We start from the raw sequence: 18,278 nt of genomic DNA on the forward strand, positions 1-18,278 counted from the left end.
ATCCTGTTTTCAAATTCTTATGCCGAACGAAGAAAGATTCTCAGAGTTGATACCACAACAATCATGATCCGAAGTGCAAATACATGCAAAGCATGCAAGTGCGGAATGTAGAAAGATTACCTTTGGGTAAAAATGTAGGGGTGTGCCGAAATAAAGAGTGTCCGAGTTGACTAATAGTCGTCAGTTCACGCAACCCGGTATCACGGCAAAGCGTGAAATACACACGCAAGACCACTACAGCAAAATGTGAAATATACACGATTTGGCCTGTCTCGGCGTGACAGTTACACGTTTTCCTGTAGTGGATGGAAAATGAAACCTACTGCACTTGTAGAGCCGTGTGAGTTACCAACCCGGTATCACATCAAAAGTCAACTAGTCGTCACGTGTTTATGATATTAATTGAATTATCTGAATATATATATATATTTTTTTAGGGCCAAGGTTTACAGGCTGACAGAGAATGTGAATACGTGACAGTTAACATTGTGCTACATTACAGAGAAATACAAATGAATAATGAGATTTTAAAACACAACTTTTAAAAGTGCCCAAACGAGGCGAGCCGCCTGTTAATGATAATGCTGACGGCAAAAGCAGTCGCAATTCTGAATGTGTTGAAACAATCAGGAAGGTGACTGAACATTTTTTTTTTTCTTTTTAACACAGTAAATTATATCTTAGCATAACAGTGTCTGTGTCCAGGCTAATTACAGATTATTAACAGCCTGGGGCATTAAAGGACCTGTGACTCGCCTTTACAGTCCGGACAAACTTTGCAAGAGACGAGGAGAAGCGGAGATACTCTCAAGTTGCATCGATTGAGCCAGAGAGTCAACACGGTGCACAACATTTGAAAAGCTGATTAAAACTTGTACTTATCTGTGTTGCGTTTAGAAGTAGAATAGAAAATAGACCAGGATCTTAAAGATTAAGGTAATTTATTAAGGCTTCCCTGAGAGGGAAAGGGAGGAAGGAGGAACTGGTGGCATGAGTGGCCGAAGACACGAGGACTGATGGCTGTCGGGAGTTTGAAGGAGGAGCAGGTGAGTTGAGAGTGACGAGGCTGGCAGAGTGATCCGGCTGAGCCGAGGAGGCCGACGACAGGTGAAGTGGTGTGAAACTGAAAACAAAGCAGGCCGAGGGCAGATGACAGAGCAGGTTGGATTTCCTGACCACGGGGTAAAACAGGACTTAATGCGAGAAACATGATTTAGATAAATAAATTTAGATATACTCTAAGCAGCCAAGAACGATTTGTACTGCGGGTTGACTCGACGACCCGTCGCTGAGAGGGTGAAGGACCGGAGTATTTGAGGCAGGAGAGGCTGATGAGATGATTGACGGCAGGTGTGTCGCTGGTGAACCGGGAGAGGTGATGAGGCGCAGCGGAGGCGGGAGAGGAAGGCTGAGCCCACGATACAGAGGCTGCGTTCAAATGGGGTTGTATTTACCGTATACATGAGAAGAGTCCATATGAACGACCCCCTCTTTCGGTATTTGTAATGTCAGAACTCAAAATTTTCTAAAAGCTTAAGAGTTTACCACTTGTGACGTGACCTCTGACATTTACAGAAATGTCAGAGGTCATGGAAGTTCATTTTGCTTTGGATGTTAAGCTAATATATTATAATTTTAGTCATGTAGAGTTTGTCTTCATATTTTAGATAAAAGCCTACGTCTGAGGAAAATGTTGATCTTCCCAACGGCCTCATCTTTTCCCTCTCGTGTCTTGGCATTTCCTGCGTTACCATCCTGTTAGCTTGTTTAATTGTCAGCCTCTGAGGCTTCTAGACGCCGTCCATGTTGCCGTTGCCTAGCAACAGTGTATTTTTTTTTTTTTACAACTTACTTTAACGGCGAGCATACGGCGCACACGACTTCCCGTGTTGTAACCACGAGCTCACGAGTTCCATTTGAACGCAGCAACACGAGGAAGATTGAAGGGACGCTGGTGGCTTTTACAACAATCTGAACACTTAACAGCTTACTTCCCACAAGAGCCTGTTGGATGTACATCATCCGTTACCCACAAGGCCACCTTACTTTAGGGGAACGCTCAGCTGAAAACAAATGTTTCTTTAAGTTTTTAATAACATCTCTCTCAAGGCACAGTTTAAGGTGTTTTTTTTCTTCCTGCAACTGTACAACTGATGAAAACAGTGGAAGCTGGTAGAATTAGAGTGAAAACCTGCATCAAGTGAAAGGAAGCACGATTTTTTTTCTTTTTTGCAAAGCAAACTACAGCTTCCAGTTTGTAAGTAATCCCCAGCCAAAAAAACCTGACGGATTTATTTACACTGGTTTTTAGCTCACAAGTTGCTTCTGAATCCTGAATCTACGCCAACTAATTAGGTTTGGATCCTGACAGCAAGCAGGACTCCGAATGTAACCAAAGTCTCAGAAGTAAACTTTTCCCAAAAGCGACACACATTTGCGAAATGGCTTTTTGATAGCATTAGCAATGTGGCTCTTTGTTAACAACAGCTCTTGTTAGCTCGGAGAACATACCACTGAACAAGATTTGGAGGAAAGCAAACAGGCATAGATCTTGATGGAAGTACTGACAAAAAAAAAGTTCTTAAAAGAAGCAGACAACCCTCTCGCAAGCAAAAAGCATCAAAAACCCACACCTCACTCTTTCCCTCTTCCACACCGTGAAAGGCACACAAACTTTCTGTGATCCCTAAATGAATCTGGTGTGCAGGTGCGCAAGGAAGTTGATGTCTTAATGCTTTTCTTCGGGGACCGGCACCGGATCGTTTCGGTGAACTGGAGTGACAGAGCTGTCATTTCAACCTATTAGCCTGTCAAGACTTCAGATGCAGTCGTTTTGTCTGTTACACCATTACCGCTCACCATGAAAAACAGACGCAGCTCGGCAGATAAATCCCTAAAAACAAGAAAGGCTGTTCATGAAGATGTGTATGAAGCCAATATCAAAGCACCCAAAAAGTTCATAGAGGTTTTTGTTTTTTTCACGTTTAAATTTTATGATTATTGTTTATTAGGCGATTTTAGTCATTCGCACACAATTTTTCTTGCCTTTGAGGTTGTCTTGAGCTAATCCTCCTCTCTCAGTTCGTAACAGCTCATCAGGTAAATGACTGCAGTTCAGATGCTGTGGTCGTATCCACACAAGCACAATGGCCATCCGCAAAAAAGGGGGTCATTTTAAATAAAATTACATATATGCAAAGAAAAAAAAAAAGCAGCCAAGAGGAGGCTCAACAACAAGAGGAAACAAACAAACGTTGACTCACCGGCATGCACCAGTCACCACTGAAGCTCCCTGAAACTGACTGACATGTGTTTACTGTTTTTGTTCTTCGCTCCCAAACTCAAATTGCTCCATGGATGGAAACAGTAAGAGCTCCCCAAAGCACAGAGGCTGAATATGTGAATTTTTTATTTTTCCATAACCGTCACACTCCTGACAGGCAGACACACACCTACTTTAAGAGATGTTTTTTTTTTTTTTTTTAGGATATGCATGTCATACAGCAAGTTGTGTCAAGTCTTGTCCACCTTGTTGCAAAGAGCAGATGTAAACATGAAAAGAAACAGGAAGAGGTTTATTTCCTCTCCGTTTACCTTTTTGGGGAATAATCTTTGAAAAACAGTTTGAACTTAACACATTTCTGTTTTTACTCTTTCAAATCAAATGTGTGGTGTTGTGAGTAAGAAAGTAAATATTTTACAAGTAATGACATCAACGGGGGGGGGGGGGGGGGGGCTCAGGAGAGAAACTTCCAGCCGTGTCAACTTTTCACACCCAATCACACGCAACCTTGATGAACTTTTCCCGCCAACCCCGACCGAAGGGCATCGGAAGTTATAAAAAAAAAAAAGCCGTCGTCGGCGCGGTTAAAGGGGAGTTTTGATTTGAAAAAAATGTGACTGAAGTCGAAGAGGAGAGGGAGATGAGAGGAAGAGGAGGAAGAGCAGAAGAAAAGGAAGAGAGGAGCAGACTGATTCGTGAAACCCTACAGCAGCCCTCAAGCTAAAATCCATAACTGTGCAGCAGGATGCTCGCCTGTCATATCTCTGTAGTCAGTCACTCATCCAGCTGCAGATGTGCAAAAACACACAAACACAAACACACACACACACACACACACACACACACGAGTGGCCCCAACAGTATATACAGTACACCCACAGACAAATCTGCACGGTCACAGTTGTACAGATTCAACTATGCAGACGCAAAAATCACATCCAACAAAAGATTTAATATTTTATAAAAAAGCAACTTATTTGATGTAATAAAACGTAAAGCCAAGACGAGGCGAACTAACTATCTAATTCGCACACACACACACACACACACACACACAGACACACACACACACACACACACACACTAACTCAGGCGATAAACATGAATAAGATTCGATAAACATTTAATATACAAGAAGCATGCAAATGCTCATCAATTAAAATGAAATCTCGTGTAGCATTAGCATGAACAGAAAAAGCGATGCATTAATCGGAAAGCTATTTTTACTCCTGCGTGTGCACGGTTTTTATGTTCAGTCCAGTGTACGTGCGTGTGCGTGCGCGTTGTTGCTGGTCAAATTTCCGTCACCGTCCGTGCCACGGTCGAGCAGTGGCCTTCCAAACGCCCGAGGCCATGCCTGAAGCCGATCAAAGTTAAAAGTCCTGACCATGACAACCCCGGCAGCGGCCCACTCTTCTGTCTTATCACCGTGGTGATGACCCTGGAGTTTGATTTCTTTCCTGATAAATAAAAAAAACTAAAAAAAAAACCAGAAAAAATATCATCAACATCCGCGATGTGCACAACGCAGCTCTAATCACAACTACTTGTATACCGTATTTGTTTTCGATGCGCGTGTGTTTGCATGAGATACGCGGAAAGAAAAGAGCAGAGTTAGCGTCCGTGTACCAAACGAATCAGATGACAGGTGAGCTACTCGGCGCATACCAAATCAGAGAGAAGTCAGAAGACGGGAAAAAAGCGAGAGCGCGCACAGCATGCGAATGACTGCTCGTCTCCTAAATAGCGGAGAACTTTCAGAGATGGAGTGATTAAAGGATGAAAGGAAGTTGTCAGATCAAGAGGGAGGCTGTGATTGGATAATGAAGCACCAGAAGTCAACATGAGTGTGATTCTTTTTTTTTGTGTGTGTGCGCACACGAGCTCATACACGACATGTTCAAATCTCCCACTGTTGCCAGTTAAAGACAGAAATTAGAGAAACGAATCAGGGGTTCCTAAACGGGACTTGTAAGTGTCTGTAATCTTTTCAGTTCACACCAATAACAACTACTGGATGCCACGCTGCTGCCAAGGGTGGGGGGGGGGGGTATCTTCTAAAAAGGATCATTTTCACGACTTAATAACTTTATCTGTATTTCTTGATCAATTGTTTCTTTATAAAATATCAGAAAATTGTAAAAGTCTCAATATTACATCTTCAGGATGCCTCTTCTGTCTGTTTAAAAAATTAAAAAAAAGTGGAAAGTGGAAAAAGTTAAATGTACAACGGAGAAGAGCAGCAGGTATGAATGTTTAAGAGGTGATGTGAAAGAAGAAAATTTGAAAAGGTTTAACCAACAGACAGTTATCACCCGGATCTTCAGCTTTTCGCAGCTTTACGTCAGGTTTCAGCTTGTTTTTTTTTTTAATATTTGCTATTTAATAATGTTGCTTTAAAAGTAACAACAAAACAAATGTCAAAAAAAAAATCAAAAAAAAAAATCGACCGTGCTCAGCACCAAACAACTGACAGACACATAGGAGAGCATTTTAGTAGCGAAAAAGTCGGTACAGACAGAAAAAACTGAGATAAAAGACAGTGAATAGTAGAAAAACTTGACTTTTTTTTTTTTTTTAAATGAAGTGTTTGCTGACAAGTCTGCTACATTGAATTAAAAGGTAATAAGTCAGTGTTGGGTTCACAACTTGTTTCTGCTGCCCCCATGTGGCCAAAAATTCAGTTAATCATTCTTCAATCTATTTATAGACAACACAGTATCAGCCAAATAACAGCCTCAGCATTGGGCAAAAAAAAAATAAAATAAAATAAAGATAAGACCTTCAGGGCTTCAACCAATCAGCACACACCAAAGGTTGTGCTCCTAAAGTCTACCACCACCACGACGGTTTGACCGCCCTCCACCGGATCAATCCGCCCGCCAGAGGGGATACGAGAACCTCAAAGCTAACCGGGTTTCCAGACGATAATCAAAGCAGAGACTTGAAGCGATAACCAAGTAGAGGCAGGCCGCCCGGTTCTTCCCTCCTCATCACATATGGACATCATGCAGGTTGTGAAAAATGTCAAGCTGTGATTGGTCGGGGTCGACATGCAGCCTTTCCTGCAAATCACAGCGAGCCAACTCATCAAATTCGTACTGGTACGTAATCAAACACACTGACCATCTCTTAGTACAAAAGTAGTAGTAGAAGTAGTGGTAATAGTACTAATTCTGGTCTCACATAACAAGACAGCCTTTTATGAAGTATTTTTTTTCAATGTCTGTTGAGAGTTGATAAATGTGGTCAAACCAAATTATCAACAGCTTGTTGTCGTAGAAAGCTCGTGGCCGTATGCAGCGGAGAGGTTGCGACACGGCAGCCTCCCCGCTGGAAAGAAATCATTTGGAAATGAAATGTTGTTTACTTTTCTGCTGCTGGAAGGTGCAAAGCAAAAAGGTTTAGAAAGCAGACATTGAAAAAACATGAGTTCTGTGTTCCCACTTTGAGCCCATTCAGTGCAACTTGACTCGTCGTACAAAAGAGGCTGGAGGAGGAAAAAAAAAAAAAAAAAAAAAAAAGGACGGACATGAGGACGGGTGGCTAGCGGATGGATGACAGTGGCCACTGCATACTGATCACACTTTTTAAAAGCTGATGTAAACAGGAATAATGAATGGAGCTGTTTTTGCATGTAGAAACTAAGCAGGTCCCGTCATTCATCTTCCATTCAGCTGCGATGTTGATGTGAATAATTACAGCCTGAGCCAAGATGCTGGAGTGTAACTTACTACTACACTTACAAAACAACAACAGATACAAGCGATAGCCTCCACCCACCCCCCCTACCCCCACCACAGCAGGCCCTGATTTTTAGAGGGGTGACATCCGAAACACACACACACACACACACACACACACACACACACACACACACACACACACACGCTGCTTTCAAATTATTCACCACTACAAAAATGCAATCTCTGGCACTGACTGTCATTTCACCACGACCCCAACAGGAAATTAAATGGAAGCGTTAAATTGTGAACAATCATCCCCTCTCACGTTAACACACACACACACACACACACACACACACACACACACACATATATATATACAGTATAACCTCATGCAATATGAATTTCCATTTGTTTAGCTCACTTGGCGGTGTGTGTCCCAGGAGAAGTTGTGTAATCTTTTATTGATGGAAGGCGTAAATTCACCTGGACTCAGTGGTTTCTGTTTTATTTTTACACAAGCATGCCTCCTGGACAGATATGTTAACAGCTTAATAAAAAAAAAAAAAAAAAAAAAAAAAAAAAAAAAATATATATATATATATATATATATATATATATATATATATATCTTTTGACCAAAACAAAACCCAGAAGGGACACCTAATTCCTGTTGCAGGGTAAATGTACTTATCTCCACTTGAAAGAATGCAGTTATTGCTTATTTATTTCTCTATTTCCTCTATCTTTTCGTATTCCTTGCCTCCTCTTTCCACCCTTTGGCACCTGCAGCCATTTACCTGCATTCTGTTTCTCCATCCTTTCCTTTTGCTTCCCCTCTCCCGCCGCCGCCGCTATCTCTCTCCCTCTGTCGCCAGCAGCCATGCATGCATCCCAGCGATGGGATATTGCTTTTCTAATCTTGCTGACAGGGGACAATATTTATGTATTGTTTTTCAATATCCATTTCTCATGCTCACATAGGGGCCCCTGTTTGGCCCGGACACAAAAGCACAGAGCAAACACACAAGCTCCTCTCCCCTCTCCCGCCCGCCCCCATCCTGACGCCCGTGTGTTTTTAATGTGCTCACTGCATTTTCCCCTCTGTCCCCCTCCACCAACACCTATTATGATTTTTTTTTTTTTTTCTTAGAGGGCAAATAAGGGACAGACGGTGAGGTCTGGAAATGAAAAGTTGGGTCGAAGAAGAAAAACCGGTGTTGGAAATACAGCCAAGAGCTCTTGTGGTAAAGTTGCCCCGAGGAGCAAGTTCTTAAAAGGGTAACTACGGCCTACAGTTCTCCTAGAAGCTACACCTCCAGCACATTTAAGCCATGCAGCAGAGGAGAAGGGGCACCGTAGGGGGCGTGGCCTCGTGGCTATGTGTGGTGCGGAGGGTTGGCAGGAGGACGGCCTAAATTGAAAACGGCACCATTAGTAACTGTAAAAAGCCATTTGACAGGTTGTTAAAACCCTGTGATAGGATGTGTTTTTAATACCCATACTACCAAACTGTCCAGTCTTACTTTGCATCACGCAGGCCGGCGTGCTTCGCCGTCTGTTCTAAACCCACAATCCCCCGCGTATCGGAAGATGCGTCACACCGACCGAGCTGCCGAGAGAGTTGGTGATGATGAAGCTTTTGCAATTCGCAAAAGGAAGAAGAGGCATTAAAAAAAAAAAAGAAGTGCAGCGTTAAGCGTGTTCAAGCTACAAATCGCATCCTTTTTCCTTTTACTTCAAATCTCGCTACTGATCGCAGCTCGATGAGCATGCTGGCCTGCAGACTGCAAAACACGACCGGATGTACAGTATTTGGACAATCCTGCTACTTTTGGCCTCCGACATTTAACATACTACGGATTGGGACGTACTAAACATTTTTCTGGCATACCAAGTCGAATGGTAGTACGGATAATGCAACGCAGGGTCGGCGCCTTCTGGCACCAAAACAAAAACAAAGGTTTGTATTTGTTTATTACATCACCAATTTCTCTGAAATAAACCTTCAAATTCGGACAAACGGAAACGGCTTTGAACAGAAAAGGGCACAAAATAAATAAATCTTCTGAATCAATAATGCATGCCAACACGAATCTACGGCATGTAGATCACAACACGCAAACAAGTAATTTAGCATGTAGCGCCTCTTTAACAACACCGTGATTAGAGCCGAGAGACTCGCCCTCTGGCCTTGTATACAAACAGCACCGGTCTCCCTCTTCGCTGCTCTGCTGGGAGTCACCTTCTCCTTGGTATTCAGCGGCTCTCTGCTTCCAGGGTTTTGGTTTCTTTAAAGCCTCTCTCTCTCTCTCTCTTTCTATCTGTCGGTCTTCTTTTTTCTTTTTTTTTTCTTCCGCCCTGCCGAAGGCGATTGTAAGTCCTCTCACAGCGTCTGTCTGTACAGTTCACCAGTGTCCCTGTAGACCTCTCACCCCTCTCTCCCCTCTCTCCCGCCCTCCTCCCACGATGCTCCCCCGCAACCCACCTCCTCCATCTCAGTCTCCTGGGCTCTGACCCTGGCCAAATGTCTGACAGCTCACTAAACAGAACGGCCTCGTGATCCGCATGGAGATAAATATACGTACGCACACACACGCACGCACACACACGCACACATGCACACACGCACACACACACAGAGAGAGAGAGAGATGCTGTCAGATTAACAGGATGTGTATTGCTTTGCAATCTGAGGCCGTTTGCTGCAGTTTATTGTCCGTGATTAGACACTTTTGAGTTTAGAGCAGCTCTCTGAAGCTGCAACACTCAGCAGTTTATTGATCCTTAGAAGACACTTGTTTCGGAAACAGAAAGTGCTATAAATGATATCACTCTGCGCGCGCGCGCGCGTGTGTGTGTGTGTGTGTGTGTGTGCACCCTTGATCGGCGTTGCATTCTTGCAAGGCTTCTGTGTATCTGACGCAAGTGTGTAAACAACACAAGCTCCTCCCCTGACAAAATGCTTTTTGTCACACACACATTAACACATACAGGCACAGCAGGCATCAACTAAATGATCCATAAATAATGATTTATGAGATGTAAGGGGGGGGGGGTCACAAGTAGGGGATGTGAAATATTCAGCAGTCATTTCATATTCAAGGCGAGACTTTAGAGGTGCATGGATCCGCTACACAGCAGCAGGTTATACACACACTGATGCACTCTATCACCCCGGAGATCGAAGCGTGCATGTTGGCTTGTCAAACACTGAGCTGGAGGGAAAAGCTCATATGTTACTGCTGCGTTATCGGCGGCGTCATCAGTTTTTACACAAGTTTAATCACACGTGTCCTGCACGGTGGAGTTTTAGGCAAAACAACAACAAAAAATGCATATAAACACACACACACACACACTCACACACACACACACACACACACACAATCAATGCAAAGGGAAATTAAACAAAAAAAGTGGTGCATATGCTGTATACAGTATCCACAAGACTACACTCGCAGCTCATCCATCTGATGGAATTGAAGTGAAGGCTGGTAACCATGTTTTTAAATTGCATTAAGTATTGAAGACTTGGGTCTCCTCTCTGGGATAAGAGGCCTTTCCACAATCTTCTACTTTTCTATGCTCAACTGCCAAGTTTGATTTGACTACAGCTCTACTGGGCGTGAACACACACACACACACACACACACACACACACACACACACACACACACACACACACACACACGACCGACACACTTTCATTGCCCTGCGGCTTTCTTCCCATTTTTGTCTCATGCAAATATTTCGTGTGTTATCTCACTTATCGCATTCAGGAAAAGTCCACATCCTACATCGTTAATGCTTTAAGACTGGGTTCTAGTAGTGACTGTTGAAATTAACTTTCATTTTTTTTGCCATGTTTTTGGCACGCTTCCACGGAAAGTGACACCAGTCCACTCAGTTTTGGAATAAACTGGAATATCTTCACTGCAGGAAAGATTCAGGGTTCTCAAACGATGGAGCTTAACTGGTGACTGTGGAGACTGAATTTTTTTTTTTTGGTGCCACTTACCTACCGGGGATGTGGACCTGAAGGCTCTCGGTACCAGTAATGAACTCCAAAGAACATTAGAACTGAAAAGCTCAGGAGTGATGCTGTGCCTGTTTGAACGTCATTCATTCACTGACTTTTCTTTGCTTTTGTCAACTTAATAATGACGCATTTAACTGTATTGTGCAAGTCCGCGTGCATCGTCTTTCTGTAGTTACCATAGCAGTTCCACTGGAGACGTTGAGTGTCCGACTGATTGTAATAAAGCTACATTAAACACTATTTGAACATTTGGGAGTTACAGTGGAAAAGCTGGCAAAGTAATGGCACACCAAACCCGAAATTCACCGAGTTTTGCTTTACATTTTCTGAACAAAGTAACTTTCTTCTCCACGTTCTCTGCAGCTGGTCGAGTCCCTCGGTTTGTGACCCAGATTAACACAACCAGTTGACTCCGGTCAAGGTTTGCACATGGTTTACACTTCAGCTGGCCAGAGCAGCAGCTGTAGCTCAATACTATTAACATTGGGCTTTCTGTGCTCCCATAGCGTTCCTTCTGTCAACATCCAGCAGCTCTCTGCTCTGAAGTGTTTGATGTATATTTTGTACATATTTGTGTGTATATTTACTGCGGGGAACTCAGTTGGATGTTATGTGGGGTCACACATACAGTATTTTATTTATATGGTGTTCGATGAGCACTGATGTAAAAGATGTTTTCATGGAATATAAGGCAGAAAAAGATGCTTGCGGTAGTTTAGAAATCATTTTATGTGATTTTCTTCTTAAGTGTAATTATGACATTTGGATTAATAATGTGAGCCTTGTTGAGCCCTCAGGGCTGTTAAAACTTCTAATATTTTTGAGAGCAAACTCAAGACCAACCTTTAGTCTGTCTTTTATTTTATTTATTTATTTTTTGTATTTAGCCAATTGTCTATTTACACATTTATCTGATTTTACTTCTTCATATATCCATATATATGTTTGCATAATTTTAAGAGTTGATTTTAACTTTTAAGTGAATTTTATTGATTTATTTTACTATTTATTTATACATTTTAGTTTTTATGAGTTGACATAACCATATACTTTTTTTTTATTGAACCACTCCTTACCTACAAACAGTGTTTCTGGAGATCTTCTGCTGCCCCTCTTACAGAGTCTTAATGTACAAATGTATTGCTTTGAGCGAGGAGGACGGGGCGGTATTGTTTTTTTTATGGTTCTTATTGTAAAGCACTTTGTGTTACGAGGCATTTGAAAGAAAAGTGCAAATAAAATCCTATTTGATCGATTGAACGAGTTTCTTAATAAACATAAAGAGCGTACTCTTTGTCTATCTGAATTTCCTCTCTTAACACTGACAGTCAAATCAATTCTCAGCATTCTTATTGTATGTGCAAAGCATGTTTAACTACACGTGTAACCGGATGTTCTCCGTGATAAAAAAAAAAAAAGAAAAAGAAAGAAAGCCCACAAAGCCTTCTGTCGATTCTTAAAGTGGCTGCAGCTTGGAGAGCAGCGAGGAAAGGTGTCACATGTCTGACAGGTAATCAGGGAATGGCCTTAACATTAGTAAACCACAGGCCAGTATGCTCAAGTTATATAAAAAACTGTTCAACTACTTTCAAGAAATTCATGATGTTAATTCAGTGCAGCCACGTCAATTAATATTTGTACGTTAGTTAAAATAAATAAGAAAAACATGCCAGATTTTAAAGACAAGCAACAGAAAAAAAAATCAATAGCGCTCCATAATCGTAATAATTCACAGCGGCTGTTCACCTCCAGAATATTTTTCTCTGCATAATTCTATAACGGTTATCAGACCCCTATTTGTATTGCTTATGTCTTAATTTCACAAATAGGTATGAAACATTAAAGGTGATGTATTTGCTTATGAAACAATGAAAATAAATATGCAGCCCCACAATTCCCCTCCAATTTCTCAATGTCCTCAACTCCTCACTGGCCTACTGTTTACCCTTTGATTAATTACTGAAATTATTAATAAAAGAACGGTATTGCTTTGCAGGTTCTCATTTTTTTTTTTTCCTACCAGTGCTGCTTACAAAGTTTGCTAAGTTTGCTAATTGGTCACTGGGGATTCTCTCCGGATCTGAAGATGTCTGAAGGTCTCTACCGTTTCTTTGCCAAACCAAATTCATCCCGTGTTCATTAGTAACTATTATGATTATGATGTTGACACAGTTAGCTGAAATTCCAACACTTACTGTGTGTGCTGTTCCATGGGTGGTCATCATAAAAAATAGAGTCACATTTATTAGTTAGCTCCACGGTCAACTAGAGCTGAAGTGCTATTTCAATGCTCGCCACGAGACCGTTCAGCGAGTCAAGTGGGTCGGAGGAGTCCGATACATCGGCTCAAGTTAATCTGTAGAAGTTCTGCTGAAACTTTGACCTGACAGCTGTCTCTTGTGTCTCTTTCATAAAATGAATGCAGAGGGTTCCTCCTGGCTTTGTTGTTGTTAGTCCTGACCTGTACAACCACCCCTCTCCCCTCCGTCCTACTCCAAGGACGATAGAAAAGAAGCAAAGCCCGTTCGGCACAGTAAAGAAACAATGCAGTTAAGCAACTCAATGGTTTGTCTGTTCAGACGTGAAAGGCCACAGGATTAGAAATAATTAGAAATAAGGAAAAATGTTCTAACAGCAGGAGAAAAGAACATAAAAATACAATATAAATCAATATATTATGAGCACATTTACTTGAAGGTATTAAGGAAAAAAAAAAATCTAAATACAAACTCAAATATTACCAAATATACTTCTAAACAACAGTCTCTGCTGAAACATCAACACAATCATGAAATAAAGTAAATTGAAGCTAATCAGTGTTTAACCATCAAAAGAAGACAAACTCACATTTCATTTTCACAGTCCAAACTTCAGGTAGACCTGGCCACCATGAGGCCCGCCAGGTTGCTTTGTTCAAACAGTGAGTCAGGTAAACTGACTTCCTGTATAGATTATGTGGGCGGAGCCACATGAAGCAGTAGGCCAGGTGAGGGAAGGAGAGAGTTGGAGTTTTCCACAATAAAAGTAAAGTAAGTAAAAGTACAACCATTTAAAACTTTCCAAAAGAAAATGCAGTGTGAATGTTTGCTGGAAGCTTCTGAATGCGCTGTTGCTACTTGCTTGGGAAAGAGAAAAAAAAGCCATAACATGCAAACTAACCACTTAAAATGGCTGACAGAAAAAAATGTGATTACTGCAGGTGGTTTGTAGTTCCTGTCGAAGCAACAAAAAAGTTACATATTATTTAAAAGTCAAGCTAATAACAAATGCTAATTTATTTTCAAAAATATTCTTTTCATATTCAAAGTTTTTTTTTACTTTATAGGGAAGGAAGAACATTTTTCACTTATTGGTATCCACACAGAAGTCATACAGACCGTGCTAGAAGGAAGATATGATAGCAACACAACTTTTTAAGAAGGTGAGGCACTGACATCAAGACAAAATGGAAAAAGCACACAAGCAGTGTCTGACCAGAAGAGAAGTGAACCAGCGTTTTTGTGCTTAGAAGATTCAGATTCTGAGAATACACTTCAATCAACAAGTATGAATGAATAGCCTTTACCTACACTTGGCTTGTGATCTTGTATCCTTGTTTTATTTTTAGAGAGGGTCGTTGTGATCAGAAGTGATTTTGTTGAAAAAAAAGTAACTCAGTGAAAAGTTGATTAATGTACGTGATTTGTTTACCATGTTTTTGATGCGGACATGTTTGTCCTCCAGGTTACTGTCAATACAAATCTGCAAAATTGCATATTTGGGGATTTGAACTCTTGACCTTCTACAGACAAGACAAGAGCCGCACTGACGGCACTCCAGTGAATGAAACCTGATTATCAGATTTTGGTACATGCCATGTTATAATTTGCTCAGTTCAGAAATAACCAAAAAGCTCAGAGGTCTACTTATTTTACTCAAGGATCATTGAACTCTTTTCTGTTTTTTTTATATTACTATTGTGCCTGTTTGTGTCAGAGCTAGTGAGCTAACTACTAGCATGATAACATTAACCACAAATAAAAAGCTCCAAAGCTTTTTTTAAATTTTTTTTGTATTTGTTGTTTGATTTCAGTTAGATTGCTTATTTTTTATTTTTTATTTTTTTTTTAATTCTATTTTGAGTCATTAGTAATGTTATAGTATGTTTGGTAACTTTTTTGAACGTTGCAAAGTTGTTAACATGCAGCAGCAGAGAGACTGAAGTAGGAAACAAATTAAACAGGATATTTTCTGCTGGAACAGGTGAATCACACATGACTTGCGCATCCTTGTGTGAGCACCACAGGAATAAATGCTTGGTCTTTAAGGACAGGATCAGTGGCTCAAAAAACACCTTGAGGTTTTTGACCATGAGAACTTATGAGTATCCAGACCAAGAAATAATCATTTTAATCTCTGATGAAAACTAGTTTTATGGTGCCGAATTTAAACCTGAACAATCTGACAAACTGACGTGATGAAGCTCTAAATCTGATGCTCACTTTTTACACAGAGACAGCAGATGAATCAGGAGTCGTGAGATGACTGGGAGAAGAAATAAAAACAGAAAAAGAGAAAAAGTTCTGATTTTCAATCTCGGGGCACTTTCTTCCAATATTTGATTTTCGGGGAGATATTGGATCATTTAAACATTTCGTGAAATTAAACCTTGCAAGAAGCTTAGAGGGAGCAATCACTCTTTGGTGGAGCTGGTAGCAAATCAAAGAAATCTGAAATGTGTCCCCGACTACACTCATGCTTTTTGTGATGCTTACATCTTTTGTAAGATGTCTAAAACCAAACAGGTTGGACAACAATGTGTTGTATTTTAAAAGCTAATCATATTATCTATTGTGTCAAATCGTCGCCTGAAAAGTAACTACAGCTGCCAAATATAGTGGAGTGGAAAGTACAATATTTCCCTCTGAAATGGAGTGGAGGCATAAAGTTGCCTAAAATGGAAATACTCAAGTAAAGTAAAAAATACCTCAAAACTGTGCAGTACTTGCAGCACTCTGCATTTGCACATACATTCTTGAGGGGAAAGGTTAAACCTTAGGTCCACTTGCACCACACACTCGTGTAAGTAGGAGGGGGGAAGGTAAGCGGTTGGAAAAGCTACAGTTTGGGCTCCGCTATATATCACACTACAGACTTGTATCAAACCTCGAAAAATGAATTAGAGTAGATGATTGTGTTGTCGTGTTTTGCCCAGCATTGACTTTTGGAAGTTAACAGGCTTCACACGAAGGGAAACATTTCATCATTGCAATAATTTGAGGAGCTGGAAAGCGGCGACAGACACAGAGGAAATGCAGTTATAGCAGGATTTGATGTGAGGCCAGCAGAGGCAACACATTCGGCTCCAGAGACATAAGCCTTTGCCGCTTTTCTCTTGTTGGGCGCTGAACTCGCTGTAAAAATCCCTTGCACAGTTTTCATTGAATTACCCATCGCACTGAAATAAACACAATGCCCCATTTTCCCTGGAAATGGGTTGGAAATGTCAATTTTCCACAGACGAGCATGTTCTGTTTTGTAAATGGAACAAATCATAGCACAACGAAGACCAAATATAAACAACACACGTGCACCGTCTTCTGTCGACAATCCATCCATCCATCCATCCATCCATCCATCCATCCATCCATCTATTCATCCATCCATCCATCTATTCATCCATCCATCCATCTATTCATTCATCAATCTATTCATCCATCCATCCATCCATCCATCCATCCATCCATCTATTCATCCATCCATCCATCTATTCATCCATCCATCCATCCATCCATCCATCCATCCATCCATCCATCCATCCATCCATCCATCTATCCATCCATCCATCCATCTATTCATCCATCCATCCATCCATCCATCCATCCATCCATCCATCCATCTATCCATCCATCCATCCATCCATCCATCCATCCATTCATCCATCCATCAAATTCCCTCAGTGCAATGACAATTCATTCTTAATTAATCCTCAAACTCCATGAATAATTAAGATGTTTAGCTTCAGCTGCTGTGTTTCCTTGACATGTCATTATTCTGTCATGAGCTCTGCTTTGCTAACCTGAATTAAAATGTCAGCAGTTGACCTTAATAAAACAACGTGGAACATTTATTTCCAGCCCCGCAGGTACATACGCACGACTTCATATCTTATTTAAGATGGGGAGGAGTAAAGGTGTTTTAGAATAGCTCTGAAGTTAGTTAATTATGATTTAAACAAACTACTCAACAATCTGATTTGTACTTGTAAAAATACACTGGTTTGACTCAAAGGGAGGATTTGTAAAAGGCCATTGAGATTTATAAATGCACTCTGAAGAGGCCAATCATGACTTCCACAATCCCCATTCATGAGAGCATTGCTGCCTGAATGTATTCACAAGAAAATTCATAACAACACCGAGGAGTAAGATGTTTGGCACTCCAAATATTTCAGAGATATGTTCAAAAAGATGGATAAAAAGGAAAGATGTGTGAGAAAACAAAAGTAAAAACTGTGAGAAAAAGCGCCTGTTGTGAGGATATATAAAATGTTCTGATCAGCGGCTACTCTGCACACTTCCTTGTTTACATTCCAGTTAGATGAGTTACTGCTGTGAGCTACTGCCAAACTCATAAAAGGGAGATGTTGATGTCTACAAGGAATTTTCGGAAAAGCTTTGATTTGCGGTATAGAAATCTATTGCATTACTTTATCTATGCACAGTAATGATCCCGTGATATGACAGGTTGTGTATATGAATGAGTGAGTTTTCCCTAAAGAAATGAAATGTAATAAAATGAAACACGTTTTCATACTTGACTCTTGCGGTGTCAAAACCGGCCGATTTTACCCGCTCTGGTTTGGAGATATCTGCCTCAGAGATTTTTCTGTATCCACCTCGATACAACGGAGGTGAATGGATTTTTATTTGCAACGTTCATACAAAGGATATTAAAAGAATTTAATCCAGCATGTCCTTGCAGAAACAGTAAATAGTATCACGTCGGATGATCCATTTTTATAGGGACTATTTCTTTAAGAAAAAAGCAGTGTTCACGGTGAGGTGTGTGAGGAAAGAACACAATCACACCCTCGTTTTTTGTGTTGATATGAAATATTTCAATGCTGAAAACTGCGCACACATGCAGGGAACATTTAATTCACTGTACTGGGGGTGGGGCAGAGGTCTCAGAGCGGAATATCTCAACACCTGAACCCATCGAACCAAAACTATCTGTAAAGCTACATACCACGAGAAAAATATAGGCATTCTGCTGTTTGTGGGAA

Source organism: Embiotoca jacksoni, unplaced genomic scaffold (assembly GCF_022577435.1).
Source record: "Embiotoca jacksoni isolate LCO1_2020_lvr unplaced genomic scaffold, fEmbJac1.0.p SCAF_36, whole genome shotgun sequence".
Classification (NCBI taxonomy): Eukaryota; Metazoa; Chordata; class Actinopteri; family Embiotocidae; genus Embiotoca; species Embiotoca jacksoni.